The sequence below is a fragment of the Salvia hispanica genome, chromosome 1, assembly GCF_023119035.1.
Source record: "Salvia hispanica cultivar TCC Black 2014 chromosome 1, UniMelb_Shisp_WGS_1.0, whole genome shotgun sequence".
Lineage (NCBI taxonomy): Eukaryota > Viridiplantae > Streptophyta > Magnoliopsida > Lamiales > Lamiaceae > Salvia > Salvia hispanica.
In genome coordinates this window covers 24414100-24432714 of record NC_062965.1, presented here as the reverse complement: position 1 = coordinate 24432714, position 18615 = coordinate 24414100, and the positions used below count along the sequence as shown (strand labels likewise).

At 30.7% G+C, this 18615-nt stretch overlaps 2 long non-coding RNA genes across 2 annotated transcripts; one reads left to right on the top strand and one right to left on the bottom strand.

Moving 5' to 3' along the window:
* Positions 1–7163: 7163 nt before the first annotated feature.
* Positions 7164–10134, bottom strand: LOC125203677. The gene is made up of 2 exons (XR_007173422.1): positions 9996–10134; positions 7164–8078 (listed from the first exon to the last, which is right to left on the bottom strand). It is a non-coding gene; the product is annotated as an uncharacterized LOC125203677 (long non-coding RNA).
* A 2861-nt stretch (positions 10135–12995) lies between these two features.
* On the top strand, positions 12996–13697 carry LOC125224363. The gene is made up of 2 exons (XR_007176870.1): positions 12996–13283; positions 13510–13697. It is a non-coding gene; the product is annotated as an uncharacterized LOC125224363 (long non-coding RNA).
* Positions 13698–18615: the final 4918 nt, after the last annotated feature.

The window sequence follows — 18615 nt, the reverse complement described above, 5'->3', positions numbered from 1 at the left end:
CTGTAATAGTATGTGTTTGAAATGCCCCTTGTATATTTGTATTGTTCGTTTTATTTGAATTATAACATGTGTTGGAAATGCACATTGTTTTCCTTATGAAGTCCTTTTGTAAGATAATTATTGAGATATCAGATATGAATTTGTGTGTGAAATATGCTCAAAATGCTCCAAGTTGGATTGTTTCTGTTTAAATTTTTGTTGTACATATTTGGGTTTCTGCCTTTACACCTAGCTCCAATCTCATTATACCTTGTATTGGGCCATCAAACGGGCTTTACTCAAGCCCGACTCACCTCAATTTTCTATTGCAAATTGCATATTCGAATAGTCAAGAACTCCTTCCGTCCCTCAATATTTGTCAACATTTGACCTGACACAAGATGTAATAGAATATTGGTTGAAAAAATTAGTCGAATATGAGACCTACTTTTATGTAGTTTTATAGTAGTAATAATAAAATGGAGTAAAAATAAGTTAGTGGAATAAGGTCCTTTACCAAAAATGGTAAAAGTGAAACGTGACAAACTTTGTGGAACGGATAAAAATGAAAATAAGTGAAAAGCTTTCTGGGACGGAGAGCACTACAAAAAAATGTCAGATTACCGACGGAATTACCGATGAAAAATATTCGCTACGAATTACCGACGGAATTATCAGTCGGTAATTTATTTCCTTTTTTAATTAATCTACTTTCCGTCGGTAAAAAAAAATTACCGATGAGCTCTTTACCGACAGTTTAGGGTTTAGGCAAAATTTTGCTTCAGTAAAGAGCTCGTTGGTAATTTTTTTTACCGACGGAAAGTAGATTAATTAAAAAAGGAAATAAATTACCGACTGAAAATTCCGTCGGTAGTTCCATCGGTAAATTATTGCCAAAAATATTCCGTCGGTAATTCGTAGTGAAAATTTTCCGTTGCTAATTCCGTCGGTAAACTGGCTTTTTTTTTGTATAGTGGAGAATACTATGAAAGAGAAGTACTCCGTATATGTCCTAACTCGCCAATTACTCAAAAGGGCCTAAATCGAAAAACACAAAAAAAATTCAACAGTTCGAAATACCAAAGACAACAATGGAAGCATTTTACTTTGATAATTGATCATAACTCTATCAAAATTTAGGGTGATCGAAACTTGAAATTACAGATAAAAACATAGACACAGCCAGTGGATCTCTTCTAGTGTATAGCATTGTTTCATGCTTAGGTGGATAAAGCAAAATCTTCAGATGTCACCTTTCATTGCACCAAATCACTGTCTTTAATTAGAAGAAGCTTAAACCTTGAAAAAATTTCCAATTGTGTTCCTACTTTAAACCACATAATGCACACAGATATCATAACAAAGATCCAATGACACCTCTTTTTCAATCCATGTGGTAACATCAATGAGATAGAGTTGCAAGCTAGAACAACATAAGCATAGTTAAGCACAAGATTTTTTTAAATTACTACTATAAGACTTTGTTCAATTAACCTTACTAGGTCTTATCTAATTCACAAATGTTTAGCCCGCGGCACACAATCTTGTCCGACAAAGCCCATATCTACATTGGCTCATCATGCTTTAATCTTAGATAGTTCATTTCAATTTATTTGACAATTTCTATTATATGATATACTAGTATTAATTGATGAAAGGAAAAGAGAACGTCTATTCATAAGTTAAATTTTGTTATATAGCATTGCAATGGACAAGAGAGGGGGTGATAGGAGTGTGGAAAGTGATGATAAATGGAAATTATGGAGAAAACATAAAAGGAGAGAAAAAAAGGTAATGTTTTCATTGACTGCATTTTGGAAACAATATTCTAGAAACGTGCTATATAGACTATCTAATTATGAAAAATAACAACTTCAACTAATATGAAAATAACAACTATATGTTCCACATTGGGATCTTGCCGATGGTATCTACCGAAGGTGACGTTCGTGAAGACATTCAACATGCCACAAGAACCGGAACGGATTCTTTTTGCACATCATCAAGAGACTTCTCGAAAAAGCGTCGAAAAGAACGTTCGGGATTCTTCAAGCCTAATTTAACATTGTGAAGGTCCAGCGCAGATGTGGTACAAAACAATATTGCCGACATCATCTACACGTGTATTATCTTGCACAACATGATAATAGATGACGAAGGACCGACTGCTGCACACTTTTTCGACGAGGATGCTACCGGAAGCTCAATCGCAACCTCTGCCCCAAAACAATACGCGAAAGTACCAAAGCGCACATCCAACTACAACGAGTATTAGTTTTTTTAATTTGTTATTATTTAGGATTTTAATCATGCAATTTTAAATTTTTAGCATTTTAATTATTTACTTTTTTATTTATTTTTCTACGAATTTGTAATAGTATTTTGGGTTTTAAAGCATTTTAGTATCATGGAAATGGTCTTAGCAAATGAAGTATTCAAATTGAATAATTGAACAAAAAATGAATAAAAGTGTGCATCAGCTAAGAGCACCATTGGGGGTATTGTGCCTTAGCTAAAAGCAGAAAATATAAAATGAATATAAGTGGGACCGAGCCCACAACCATGCTTTTAGCTAAGAGCACAGTTAGAGATGCTCCACGTGACTGAATTTTTTTGGTCATCTCATTGACAAGAGATTGATTTTTCTTTTGGATTGTCCCTATACAAATGATTAGTTTTCATTTTTAGCAAAAAATAAAACATTTACCCTCTATTAATTTATTCCTATCTTACTTTACTTTTTCTTTATTTTTATATTTTATTCTCTATTTACTTAATTTAATAAATATAATTTTCTTAAATCTATTGATCAAAAGAAATCAATCACTTTTAGCATATCGGAGAAAAAGTACAATGCTATGAAAAAAATTGTTGAAAAATGATAGCTAAAATATTATTAATGAAAATGAACACCACATCATATAATTATATTATAAAAAATTGTAGAGAAATTGATCTGTAATACTCCTTCTCATATTATAAAATTAAATATTTTTGAAATATCATAAATTTTAATGCATTATTATTGTTAATAATGAAGAGATAGATGAAAAGATCACTATAATATTGTTAGTGAAAATGAACTCTACATCAATAGAAATAATTTTTAAATAAAATAGAATTGACTAATTTTAGTAAATAGATATTAAAAAAAAATAGAATTGACTAAATTTAGTTAATCGCAATCGATATTTATGGGAGGAAGTATTAAATTTAAATATATGTTCACAAAAATGGCTGTCGAGTTTTGTGCGTTTTGCCCACGCCGGCATTCAACAACAACAACCGATTTTTGTTCCAACAAACGGAATTTTGATTCCACGCATTGCCATTGAATAGGTCAAGCAAGGCACATTATGTTGAATGGTGATATTGGTATAAGTATGTTTTAATGGATAAGTATTGTGAAATTCATCGGGTTCATTCAATTTTGAAGTAATGCATTTATGGTTCATTAAATCTTACTACTACATAACCAAAAATGTCGCACAAGTATAACAACTAGACGCTAAATCAATTGCGGCGGACTCTGCTAAATGTTGTAGCTCAAATTCGATGTTTTGATACCACAAAATTGTTAAATGACTTAGAAAATCTAGAAAGAAAATATCAAAATATCGTAATTGTGTGGATGATTCATTGATGTATTGAGCACCCTTCAAAATAGGCGGAGTATTCACATGGTAAGTTTACAATATGGAAAAACAAATCATTCCTATCAGTGATTTATTCTAGCAATCTCTTAATTTCAGGAAGTGATTCTTCCCTTGTTAAAAAAAATATCTGAATATATAATTGAATTTCAATTTCAATTAATCTTAATTCCACAATTTGAAGATATATTTTCACACACTACGTAAACAAAGCACACAGAATCCACACACGCACATACGCGCACACACACTTAAATGGGAAGAATGCTTTTCATTGTAGTTTCATTAACTCAAAATTGACTTAGTCGAAGCAGCAATACGTGTACTAATTAAGCTATCCAAAATGCAGTTGTCAACTAAATATTGTTAGTGTCTATTTTTCTAGAAACGAGATAGTTGAAAAGGTCAATATTTTTTTTCTCGATTAAAGAGGTTATATTAATTTCATTTTCCATAATATGTAAAGATAAATTGACAAAAAATTGTACACAAAGCTCTTAAATTTTAAGGAAAATAATTTTTTGACATAATGGCAATGCCATAATTGGAGTTAAATAGTAATTTTATTTTACATTTAATTTGATGTTAAGTTTGGATTTTGTATAAATTGACAAATATTGTATACACAAAGTTGGATATTTTAGGTATTTTACATTTACAATAAAGTTATGATGATTAATTAGTTTAATGTTTACATAATTATCCTTTTACATAATTTACTACATCTTGGTAATTACTATGTGGATAACATATATTAATTGCATAATTAATTGAAATAGACCATGACAAAAATGCATTATACTATGATTGGCCCCCCTCTAAAATTTCAACGAAATCACAACTTTTTTGTTCATATATACTCCCTATCATATTCATGCCTATCATGTTGATTCCAAATTTTCGAATTTCTAGATTTTAAATACAAGTATCATATCTGGACAAAATTATAAGGTCAAGACAATCTAAATATAGTAAAATATAGATGTATTTAGCAAATGAAAAATGTTTTAGAGAGATAATGGCAATGTCATAATGAGGTTTAAATAGTAATTATACATTGTATTTTGTTTTTAATTCAATTTACGTTTTATATATGTACTATATTGCCATTGTTCATTAATTACACATATTAAAAGAATTAGCTTTACAATTAGGAATGTACAAGAGTAATTTATTTGGCAATATGGGACCCCACATGGACAATTAATTTTATTTCTCCATCTTTTATTATACTACTATCTGTTTAAGGATATAACTTTAAAATTTTGTAATTTTATTAGTTTTATATATTTTATCTATCAAATAAAATAATGTTGTAGCGAATGACTAATGACGATTTTTCATCATACTAGTCTATTAATTTTAGCTTCAATAATTTAATAATAATTACCTATATGAAGTATTGAAAATTTGTTATCTAATTTTTATAAAATGTAAACCGTCGGATTTAGAACATATTGCCAACAATAATTATTTTATAATTAAATTTTAATTTCAAATAAACTTGTTCATTTTTTATTTTTATTTACAGAATTCTTTATAAAAGTATAATGTTTTAGCTCAATTTACTATAACATGCAATAAATTAAAATTTGCTATGATAGTACATTAATACTAGTTGAGTTTTTGGTTTGATTTCAAAAATTTATAATCTAAATTAATGATTTTTTCAAAAATAATATTAGTGTCAAATTAACATGACACAAATGGTATATAACCTATGATTATTTTTAAATACGTACGTTTATTACTTTGATATATGCATGATTTTAGTTATCTCTAATTAATGAATATGATTTGTATAATGATATTTAATTTGATTTAGCTTTCCTTAAGTAGATATCTATACATTTAATATGATATTAGGGTAAATTAGTCACAATATAAAATATATGTATGAAAAATAAACATAAGGATATTATGACACGGAGACCTTATGTCTCTAAATCACTACCCGTAGCAAATAATGAGTGTAGAGGAAGAGATCATTGTTAAATTGAATAGAAGTAGGAAGCTTCGCAGAACGTGTTTCTGGCTCCAATTGATGATTTTGATTTCTACCTAGATAAGCCCATGTTCTTACGGCTTGATTGTACAAATCGACGATATAGCTTCACTAGTTTATATGATGGAATTAAACAAGTATTGATTCTATGTAATATATGGTGATGTTTGATTAATTGGATTCATGTTTAAATTTTTTTGAAGATATCGTGTACGAAGCCAGGATTTCTATCAATAGCGGTACGTACAAAGCTAGAATTTTGACAATATGGAGTTCTAGAAGAAATTTTTTTGGCTCCTCTACCGTGTTAAAATTTTATGTTATTCAATGCAGTTCGTCATTAGTTTGTGTTGAATTCTTAAAATTTTAGTGTTGGGTTTTGTTGCTTTGTAATTGTTTTTATTCATCGTAATAAAATTCATAGTTTGCAATATGTTCCTTTTTATCTCAAAAAGTTTGATGTAGGGATTCAATGAGTTTGTCATCTGGTTATTTCATCTTCAAAATTTCATTGATTGTCACTTCAACTATGAATAATTTGATTATTAACATAATATAATTCTTTAATCAATGATAACTATGCTAAAACTTGATAAAATTAATAGAGTAGTATATTCTTAAATAATCAACAAATTAATTATTGTATCAATTAATAATCCAAAAATACATTGTAATCTTTAATTAATGATAACTATGCTAAATAGGATTACATGATATAACTAATATATTCTTAAATAATCAACAAATTAATTACTGATTCAATTAATTATTTGGCTTAGCCTGCTTTTTTTTTACCAAAAAAAAAAAATTCTTATTAATAATATATGGAGTATGAAATAAAAATTTATGTAAACATGTAATGTATTTTTTTACAGAAATTTGGCCTGTTCATAAGGACACAATTTTTTTTACAGAAAATATTTGGATTGCAGAACAACAGTGATGAAGACCAAATTAAAAAAAAAAACTTGAAAAGAAAGAGGCTCGGATCCTGTTTAGGCCTCAAACATTAACCCAATAGAAATCTCTAAAAAATAACTCAGGTATAGGGATGAACAAAAAAACTGAAAATCGTATATTCGAATTGAATCAAACCGAAATTTTGAACTTCAGGTTCGGTTTTTTAAAAATAAATTGGTTGTTCGGTTCGGGCGAAAAAGAAATGCATCTAGATAATAATGCATCTAAATCCAGAAATGCAGTCCAAATCTTGGCCTTAGGATTAAATAATCTAATGGTCAATAATTAATCAAAAACACGGAAGTTTATTATTAATAAGTTTTAGGTCATTTTATAAAATTTGGGTTTGATGTCTTATATCATTTTAAGTAAGTACTTTATGAAAAGAACCTAAGCATAAATAAGAGAGAGAATAATGCAGATAAGAGGTGATTATAAAAATCTAATATAAACTTTGGATCATACATATAATGCAATTACTATTTGTCTTTCAATTTCTTAAAATGGAATTGTTTCTCGAAACGGATGAAGCTTGTTGAATTTTTTGCACATGCACAGAATTACGGTTAAGAGCAGAAAGAGTTCAGGTCGTTGAATAATAGTAGTACTTTTAACAGAATCGTCCTTGAGAATTGACAATCTTGTAAATATAACGACAAATCATGATGGTTCTATTTATTGAGTTGGACTCCCAACTCACTATATACTTAATTTGCAGCGCCGCTTTGAGCTTGAACTACAGTTGTTTTTAGAATCGACTCCATCGCCTCTGATCACATACACAGATACACTCATCGTGAGCCGTGATGGGCAGCAACATGAACACGGGCTCCGGCGCTCAATTGATGTCCACCCCCCGCTTGGTTGCTGGTGAATTTGATTTGGCGTTCCATGATCTGAAAAAGGACCCTACAAAGAATGACAAATTGGTGGAGTTTGTCAACAACAGCTATCAGAACAGTCTCAACGCCCCCAACTTCTACTCAGAACTCAACGTAAATGATCCCCAATTCTTTGCTACTTTCTCCCTTTATTTAGACTGTCTTCTTACGGAGCATTCTAAGATGAAGAAGACAGTGAAACCCGTGGACGACGGCTTCAGCAAACAACTCTCGTGCCTTAATTTTGTCAAAATTGCGATTTCTGTTTTCTCCACTACAGCGGTCGCCTTCTGCGCAGCCGCTGTGGTTTACGCGGTAAACACCGTTCCCAAGAGCATCGGTGCTGCAGTGGCCGCCGCTGCCTTCGGAGTTCTGATTTCCGCACTCGCAAGATGGGGCCATTCGGTTGTCAAGAAGCGTGAGAGCACAGTCAAGAAACACAAGAAGCTAACGACGCTTTTGATTACTGGCGCCGAATTAGGGATCAAGAATCTCGACCGCATTACCGAATCGGACGGCAGGTTGGCGTCGCCTCCGACAACCGCATCTTTGTCGGAAGTGGTTGTTGACGTGGAGAAAGCGCCAGCGGTTAAAATGAGCCTAGAAGAATTATCAGGAAAAGTTGAACACTACAGTCTTATGATGAAAGAGAATAAAGAAGAGGTGGTTAAGAGTATAAGCGAACACTTGGATTAGCACTGCTATCCAGAGATAGCTTACCAGTGTTTTTTTTAAAATATACAGTGTGTATTTTGCTATTTGAATTGTAATACTAGTATTTGTTTAAAATGCATAATGTATAATTGTATTGTTTGATCTGTTGGATATTTGTTGATAGTTATTGAAAGATGAGTTTATTTCTGCGAAAAATGCTCAAAGTTGGATTACTCATTATTTCATATGGCGAATTGAAAGTTGTGGCATCTGTTCACTACAAGTCTTGAAGAAGATGCCCAGAATAGTAAGATAACTTGCAGTTAATGGATATATTCATTATGCAATCATTCATAGGGATATAAATCTTAGCATTTCCTCGACCAACATTAATTGCAAGAAAATACAAGTTCAGTAGTGCGCAAAACAAGTTAGGGTTAATAGGCCTTCAAAGAATAAGGGTTTTCTTGGTATGATGGAATGGAATGAGGAGGGAATGGAATGGAGATGAGAATGGAATGAAGGTGGGAATGGAATGACAATTTCATTCCATTCTTGTGGTTGGTAAGCACAAGGAAAGCAAATGTAATGGAATTGTTATTCCTTGATTAATTTCATTTCAATGTTTGATAACTACAAATAATATAGAAATGGAATGGAACGAAATATGAATAATTAATATGTTGATTCTAAAAAGAGTATTTATTCAAAAATATATTTACCAAATGCTCCATTTTTCTTGTGTGTGTATATGTGGTGGTGGTGGTGTGTGTTGCATGTGTGAGTGTGTGTGTTTTTTCAATTATTAAAAATTTTAAAATTTTAATTTTATTATAAAGTTATGATGATATTAAATTTAAATATAATATAAGATAATATTTATATAATTTTGTTAAAATTTAAAATAAAAAGAAAGAAAAATGAAATGGATTAGACATTCCTTAGCTAAATGGATGGAATGACCATTCCAAGTGGAATGGCAATTCCTAAGAAAAAAATTACCAAGGAAAGGAATGGAATGGAGGTAGGAATGTCATTCAATTCTCCCTGTTCATGCCATCGTTCTAAGTAGGGCCTAAATTTTGTTCAAATTATAGTTCATCCCATAAAGTTTAGAATTAAAATATAAATTTTCAGTGTTTCTCAATTATCCCAACTAACATTCAAAATATCGTCTCTAAATAAAATAAGAATGTTCTCTTGACCAAATTTTATGATTTAAATACTACTACTAGTTACTAAATCAACAAGTTAATAATCTTGCACATTTCCTCGAACAACATTAATTGCAAGAAAATACAGATTCAATAATGCGCAAAACAAGTCAAGGTAGGTTTTCAAATCACGAAATTCAGTTAAATTATGATTCATTGCATAAAATTTTGAATTAAAATATTAAATTATAAAGTTTTAATTTTCTCCATTGTTCCAACTATATTCAAAATGTCGTCTCTAAATAGAATAAGAATTTTCTGTTGACCAAATTTCATAATTTAAATACTAGTCGCTAAACCAACAACTTAATAATCTTGCACGTTTCCTCGAACAACATTAATTGCAAGAAAATACAAGTTCTGTAATGCACAAAACAAGTTAGGGTTAATAAGATTATAGTTCATCCCATAATATTTATAATTGTAATATTTAAAGTTTCAATTTTTCTTCATTGTCTTATCTATATTTAAAATGTAATAATACTCAAAATGACCTGTTTTATTAAAATAATAATTTTCTTTTAACCAACATCATGATTTAAATAGCTATCAACCCAACAAGTAATAGCATCATCTAATTAATCAGCAGTGCACAGCTGAAATCTATTGTAGGAGTATCACTGGAAACTCAAAAATTGAGAGACGTTACCAATTTTTGCGACCATGGAGCCGCAAATCCTCTTCTGTAAATGGGATCAATTGCAGAAGCGGAAGCTCTACTGCACATTTTCCTTCATGGGTGAAATTCAATTTGAATTTGAAGTAAAAGAGTGATACACTAGAGATCAATAGAGATGAATACTCCTTTGGTAATAGATTGGGAATGCCTTATTTTTAGGGATTTGGTGTACGATTGAATGCATTGTGGCTCTCACACTGAAGATAAGTTTTTTAGGGCACAAATTGAATAGAGATAAGATAACATACTTATTTTGGTCTTATATGTTGTTTTTACTAGTAAAAATAAATTGCAATAAGTTATTTTTATTTGGTTATTTATCTTTATTTTATGAGGTAACTTACTTAAATTGAGACTATAAAATAGGGTTTGTTCCTAATCTAAGTTTATGGTTTTTTTAAAACTTATAAAAAACTTCTAAAATATACTCTTTTTGTTTGAAATATTGGTTTAATTATAGTTTGTGATCTTTATTAGATAGAATGCATTACGAGGAAGTTATAGCCCATTTTACTAGATAGAGTTTATCGTGAGTGGAGTAAGAGTCATTATTGTATGTACATATAAAAGTGAAGAAAGTGTAAATAAAACATATAAATAAACTGTGTCTATAGTGGTATAAGTAACTGCACTAGATTATCAAACATCTCGGCCATATTAATTGTATTGAATTGGATTTTTTTTTGTTGGTTTGTTGTTTAATTGGAACGTCATGGTTCAAGTATAGTATTTGGTTCAATTTCTTAGTGTGCATGAGAGAGAATGCACTTCAGATTCCAACTGGATAGAAGCTTCTTGCCCGTCGCTACCAACCTTGAACACAACTTCTATTTATACGGCTTTTATACGTGGCTGATATTGGAAACATATTCCTACTTGGTGCTTTAAATGGGATGCTTTTCATTAATTGGTTTCATTAAGGGAGCCCAAATTAATTGACTTAGTCAATTGAGGAGTGATACACGTGTACTAATTTAGTTATCCAAAATGCATTTGTCAATTAGTGGCGAAACGGTTCTCAAAGTCAATATTTTTTACTCGATATGGAATAAAGAGGTTATATTAATTCCATTTTCCTTATGAGAAAAGATAAATTGACAAAAAATTGTACATATGCACAAAATGCTCTTAAATTTGAAGGAAAATAATTTTTTGACATAATGGCAATGCCATAATGAGAGTTAAATTATAGTAATTTTATTTTACATTTAATTTGATTTTAAGTTTGGACTTTATATAAATTAACAAAAATTGTATACACAAAGTTGGATATTTTAGGTATTTTACGTTTATAATAAAGTTATGATGATTAATTAGTTTAATGTTTTACATAATTACTACCTCTGTCTCCCAAAATTTGATACAGTTACCATTTCGGCCCGTCCCTGAAAATTTGATACATTTCACTTTTACGTGGTAGTGGACCCCATATTCCACTAACTCATTCCAACTCACATTCTATTATGAAACTAATACTTTAAAAGTAGGATCCATATCCCACCAACTTTTTCAACTCACTTGCCATTACATTTCTTAAAAGCCGAGCCGGGTCAAAGTGTATCAAATTTTGGGGGACGGAGGTAGTATCATTTTATGATCACCACAGAGAGACACACGTCGGATTCCAGCTGGATAGAAGCTTCTTGGGTTGGGGCGGCTAGTCTACCTACCTAAACTGTTGTACTATTATGATAGTGGTGAACATTCATTTTACTGTATCGAGTTGGGCATTAAATTTTATTTATAAAATACTTAGGGGCTCTATAATTTAATCGAACTTCTGTAATTTTGTAAGATTTAATTTATTTTCAACGTGTATAATCCAGTGTCCTCATTTCTTGTTGTACTTCAAGAGTTATGTCTTTTGTTTGTATGCACAACATGCTCAACTGTGTTATTTAAGATTGTAAAAGATCCATCTCCATTCAATTGCATATACCGTTTCATCGATTATTTCATAACTATAAAATATCTAATTCCCTAATCTACTATTACTGCATAAGATAAATTTTATAGTTCTAGGAAGTTGATCCTCTAATTTAAATGCTCTGATTTGGTCTAAGTTTAGTATAAAATTTTGTTTAATTATATCTCATTCGCTATTAAAGCAGATGTGGATTTGGTACACATTTCTTTGAAACGTCTCCATACATGAATAATAATATTCTCAAAATTGGAAGCTATTAAATGTGTTCTTGTTGGATACAAGATAAACTAGAAAGGGTATAGATGTTATGACTACAATACATTATTGAGTTGAAATTGTTGACTTTCCAAAAAAAGGAGAGAGGTCCAACAAAACCAAATAGAGCATTCGAAAGGAGCATTATTCTCTATTGATCTCAAGTGTTTCCCCTTTTCCTTTACATTCAAAATTAATTACACCCATGAAGGAAGATGCGCAGTAGAGCTGCTGTGGCTGCAATTTGAGATTTCAGTGATATTCCCACAGTAGATTTATAGCTGTGCTATTTAATTAATTAAGGAAATGCATGGATCGTGGATGGCCTTGTGAATGATTGTGCAGTGAATGTGGTCATTAATTAATTGTTGTTGTCTATTGTTATAGTGAATGTTGGCTTGGTTTGAAGTTTGAAAAATCCCAAGTGTTTGGGTCTTTGGGATATTGAGCCGTGGGAACTGTTTGCACGTGTTTGACTCTGAGAGATGTCATCTACGGATATTGATGATATTGTGAAATCGTTTGAAAGATTGTGCTAGGGGTGAGAAAAAAAACCGAAACCCGAATATCCGAACCGATCCAAACCAAAAATTTGAAATTCGGTTCGGTTTTTTCGGTTTGGTTCGGTTTTAAAATTTTGAAAATTTCGGTTTTTTGGTTCGGTTCGGATGTAAAAAAAAACCGAAAAACCGAAAAATCGAATTATATTTAATATATTAATTATTTATATATATATATATATATATAAAGAATACTTAAAACTCCAACCCTAATAGAATGAAATTCATTCCGCCTCCATTCTTTATCTCCACTCTCTAAACCTAAAATTCTCCATCTCCAATCCTCCAAGTACAAATCGGCGGCTATCTCCTCCAGATTCCAGCCCGTCGCCGCCTCTGCCCTACAACCGTGCTCCAGTTCGTTGCCTCCGCCCTACAGCCGTGCTTCAGTTCGCTGCCTCCCGTCCCCACTTCGTCGCCTCTCCACCCGACCATTCGTCACCTCCGCCCTTTAGCCATCCACATCGTCTCCAGGAAGCTAGGTACAAATTCAGACTTATGTTTATGCTTTAAATGGTAAGATGTCCATGCCCAGTTTTAAAATTTTGATATTGAGCTATATAGTTTAAATATTGTTACTTTATTAGATGATGAAATTGTTTGTTGTAATTTTAATATGTTGAAATTGAGTGTAATGTTCTCCAATTTACTGATGTCATATGGACATATGGTCAAATTGAGCATTTTCCCTCTACTGTCATTAGCATTTTCAATAATATTTCTTAATGTGTCTTCTTTGCAGGTGTTGAATATTTGGAAGTTTGAGCAAGAAAAGTTACGAAGGCTTTAGATCTAGAAAGGAACTTGCAGCTCCATTTGTTAATCATGTTGCCTACATATTTATGTAATTTAATTTTTGTTGATGGTGATGCTGTAGCTTAAATATTTTTGTTGGTTGAGATGTTAATCATGCCATGGTTTTACTTTGAATGCTTGGTCTTAATTTCGGTTTTTCGGGTATTGGTTTTCGGTTTTTTGGTTTTTTTAAATATAATATAATTTCGATTTTTCGGTTTAATTTGGGTTTATAGTTCGGTTTTCGGATTTCGGTTTCGGTTCGGTTTTAATTTTCACCTAAATTCGGTTTTTCGGATTCGGTTCGGTTTGGATGAAAAACCGAACCGAAACCCGAATGCTCACCCCTAAATTGTGCTATCATTCTTATATACTCCCCCTCTCCATGACTAATTATATGAGTCTGACTTGATCGATATTCTAAGAAATATAGTAAAAATGGGTGAAAATATTAGCAGCGGGTTCTACTTTTAATTTTATAATAAAATAGGCCATGGTGTATAAATTGGATAATGAGATAATAATCATGTAATACTAAAAAATTAGGGATAGGGTTCGGGTGATAAAAATTTTGAATTAAAATCTCGGTGGAAGAATTTAATTTATACTAATAAATAGTTTATGATTAGTGATATAGTTGTACTCCTTTTTCTACCCTCTTAAATTAAATAATTTATCAATATTGTTATGTTTCATTCTATAAATGAATACAAAAGATCTTATTTATAATCATTTAGATAATTATATAAATACATCAGAATGTTTATTTTATATAAAAAGAAAGTTTTTCTTTATGGACTTAAAGGCAAAATTATATAGAGCAAATTGCCATATAAATAAAAAAAATATATGATTAAATTATGCTTTATCGTACACTATACAACAACAAAATTATCAATAACAAAGTTTGCACTTTTTTCAATTATCCCATTCGTCAATTTTCCAATGAAATAGAATACGATAATGTGACAGTTGCACTTAAACACATCACTCACTGCATATACATGCATCACCCTGAAAAAATATGTTAATCTTCCTAATATACAGTGATAGACGCAGAAAAAATTATTGGCAGGGGCTGCATTATACACTATTTATATACTACTCAATAAATATTAAATAAATAAATATAACAAAAAATAATACTACTATATTTTAAAAAAATCACAAATACAACTATAAAGATGATAAATATTTTATGCACAAAATTATTCTAATGCAGTAATCAAAATATTACTGTGTCGTAAATATAAAAAAAGAGATATACAATATATGAATCTAATTTGAACTAAACTCCAAATCCAATTAAAAAAACTCTAATTCTAACATCTTAAACTCAAATCAAATAATAGTCGGCCAATTTACCTAAAGGAAAAAAAAATTAAATGTACATTATTATAGATAGACTTATCAATTTTGTGTACATTACTGTAAATATAGTGACAAATAAATAATGAAATGTTCTGTTGAACACAAAGATTATAATCCCTCCGTCTCATAAAGATAGTCTCACTTTGACCCGGCACGAGTTTTAAGAAATGTAATGAAAAATGAGTTGAAAAAGTTAGTGGAATGTGAGTCCTATTTTTATATATTAGTTTTATAATAAAGTGTGAGTATAAATGAGTTAGTGGAATATAAGGTCCACTACCAAAAATGGTAAAAAGTAAAATGAGACAATCTTTGTGGAATGGAAAAATGGAACAATCTTTGTAGGACGGAGGGAGTAAGATATATATTCAATAGAGTAAAAATTTTGGTACGTTGTATATACATTCAAAATGATTAATGGAATATTACTAAATTAAAAGCTACTTCCTCCGTCCCCCATTAGCAGTCACAGTTTGACCGGGCACGTTTTAAGAAATGTAAAGAAAAGTTGGTTGAAAAAGTTAGTGGAATGTGGGACCCACTTTTTTATATTGGTTAAAATGTGAGTGAAGTGAGTTAGTGGAATGTGAGACCTACTACCATTTATGATAAAAATAAAGTGTGACTCTTAATTGGGGACGGAGCGAAATGAAAAAGTGTTGAGGGACGGAGGGAGGGAGTATATCATTTAGAAATTTTACACTCCCTAAATGAAAATTGAACACGTTACATTTTAGCAGCAGCACTATTAAAGCTCAACTAGTCCACCTACTCTACACTATTCACGAGGAAACTTTTACAACAATACTCTCTCTGTCCCAAAATAAGTGACCTACTTCTTTTGGGCACGAGATTTAAGGAATGGTATTTAAATAAGTTAAAGTGGAGAGTAAAGTATGAGAGAAAAAAAAGTAGAGGAGCGAAGAGAGAATAAAGTAGGTGGAGAATAAAGTAAGAGAGATGACTTTTTGCTAAAAATGGAAATAGGTCACTTATAGTGGGACACTCCAAAAAGGAATACAAGTCACTTATCTTGGGACGGAGGAAATATAATTTTATATTATTAATTTTTTTAAAAACGTCTTTTTCATCCTTCAAACAAGTAGCCATTTTTTTCTCTATAATTTCACCTCTGCAATTTTTTGATTCTAAAGTTCAGCCCCTTCTACCATTCTAATTCTGATGATTTACTCTCCAATAATATTAATTTGGAAAGGGCTGAAGAGTGTTTACGAAAATTTTTCAAAAAATTGAAGTAGAAAAAAGCACAAAAAAAGTTCTTGGGAGGGGCTTAAGTGGAATATTTTTAATTTAGCATGAAATTTTAAATAGTTTCCTTTTGTGCGTAAACAGAAAGAATAAAGTGAGAGACATATTTTTATATTTAAAAATGTAATATTATTTAAAATGAGTAATCCAAAAAAGAAAATGTTTCACTTAGAATTTAGAAAGTAATAGATGGAGTAGTATTTAATACAAATATTATAAGTAACTCAAAATATAAATAAAAGTGAAATTTATTTCTTAGAATTATATACTTCTTCCGTCCCACAAAAATATAGGCATTTGGGATGGTACGTACGAAAATTAAAAAAAAATTAAAAAAATAAGAGAGATGCAGAGAATGATAGTTATAGTAATATTAGTACATAGCAGAACCAACATTATTATTAGTGTGTTGATGGTGGTATTAGTTAATAAATTGGAATAACTTTCCATAAATGGAAATGCTTAGATTTTTATGAGACAAATAAAATGAAAAATGCACATAATTTTATAAAACAGATGGAGTACAACAATTGCTCAATGAAGAACTTGAATAAGCACATAAAATTAAATAATGCACAACAATTGCAAATTAATTGGTTTAAATGACTATAAATATATAATATCAATAGTTGCTATTCGAACACCTTAACATTTTATAAGCTATTAGAACAATATCTTATGAGAACATAGTCTAAGATTAAACCATGAAGTACAACTTAATTGGTAAGCTATCTCTAGAGTTTGAATCACCACTATAGTAGTTCACGAAAGTACTTGGTAAACCACTCTTACTCATCTATATAACCATTCTGGATCTGCTATTTAGGTTCCGCACCTGAAAATTGATGAACAACATTTGATGTGAGCATATACATTAACATGAGTATATTCTATATTAAAATTGAATTAAGATTCGATAATGAGCCCGGTTAGAATTTGAAATTCCACAGTTATTTTGGCTAACCTTTTAAGCTTGATGCTCATCGATTTCTCAACATAAGAACAGGATACACACAGCCAATGGATCTCTTCGAGTACAACAGTGTTTCATGCTTGCTTAGGTAGCTAAAGCAAGGCGCCCAAATCTCGTTTTCCATTGCACCAAATCACTATCTTCATTAGAAGAAGGTAAAGTCTTGAAAAACTTCCTACTTTGAACCACCGAACGCATAGGGATGATATCAGAAGCAAAGAGCCTATGACATCCATGTATTCTTAGGAAAAGTCCACGCCACTCAAATGTATCTTTTCCAATCCATAAGGCAACATCAAAGCAGGAGTTGCAATAACAACATATAACCATACTTAACCACATGATTTGTGATACTACATTCGAGTGTAGAATTGCAACCAAAGCATCAAATACTTGTGGGCTACAAATATTTGTGTGACATTTGCAATGCGCACATATCACTATCATATCATAACATCATTAGGCTCACACAGTCTCTAATGGTCAACCTTATCCTCTAACAACAATCAATCTTATCTTCTAAAAACAATCCTTTAATGAAGAAAGGACCAAACCCTAGCCTCTAAAAACAATCCTTTAATGAAGAAAGGACCAAACTCCTAGGAATCCCCACAGATTGTTGGACTTCATGATCAACACAAACTTTATTTGTGTAGCTACGCAGTGCATTTATATATGATGCAGATCGTGAGCTATAACTATTTGTCCAACTTTGCAAAGTCCAAGCATCTTCATGAGTCCATAATAATAACATAGTTATACTAACATCAGAAATCCAAAATGTTTTCGAATAATTTCACAGCATAACACGTCAATTAACACACTATTAGACTTGACATCGGTTTCTTGCTACTTCTTTCGAAACTTCTTCAAAAGAAGTGTCATAGAAAAATTGAGATGCCAACCTTATCAGACGTCATCGATCATTATTTCATTGTAAATTCATTAGGTTCACAGAGTTTCAGATCCACAAGCTTTTCGAACAATTTAACAACATCACCACCCTTATCTACCAAAAGAATTATCTTGTTATAAGAGAACTTTATTCGTTTATAGAATGAGATATGGCCAATATTGATAAATTATTTAAGTGAAAGGGTAGAATAAGTATATTCCTAATTTTTTAGACTAGTATTATATAATTGTGAACTAATTATTGTGAATTAAATTCTACGTCCATAATTTTGATTCAAAAATCTGTCATCCGAATCTTGTACCTAACTTTTTTAGTAATATAAGTAGCTTTTTATTTGAAATTAAATTCTACGTCCATAATTTGAATTCAAAAATTCTATCATTCGAATCCCATTATCCAATTCATACACCATGGTCTATTATTCCACAACTTATCATCTAATTTTCTAATATCCAAAAATGAAAGTAGAATGAGTGTGACAGTGATGAGTTGAAATTAGAAAAGAAAGTAGGTGTGGGCCTCTT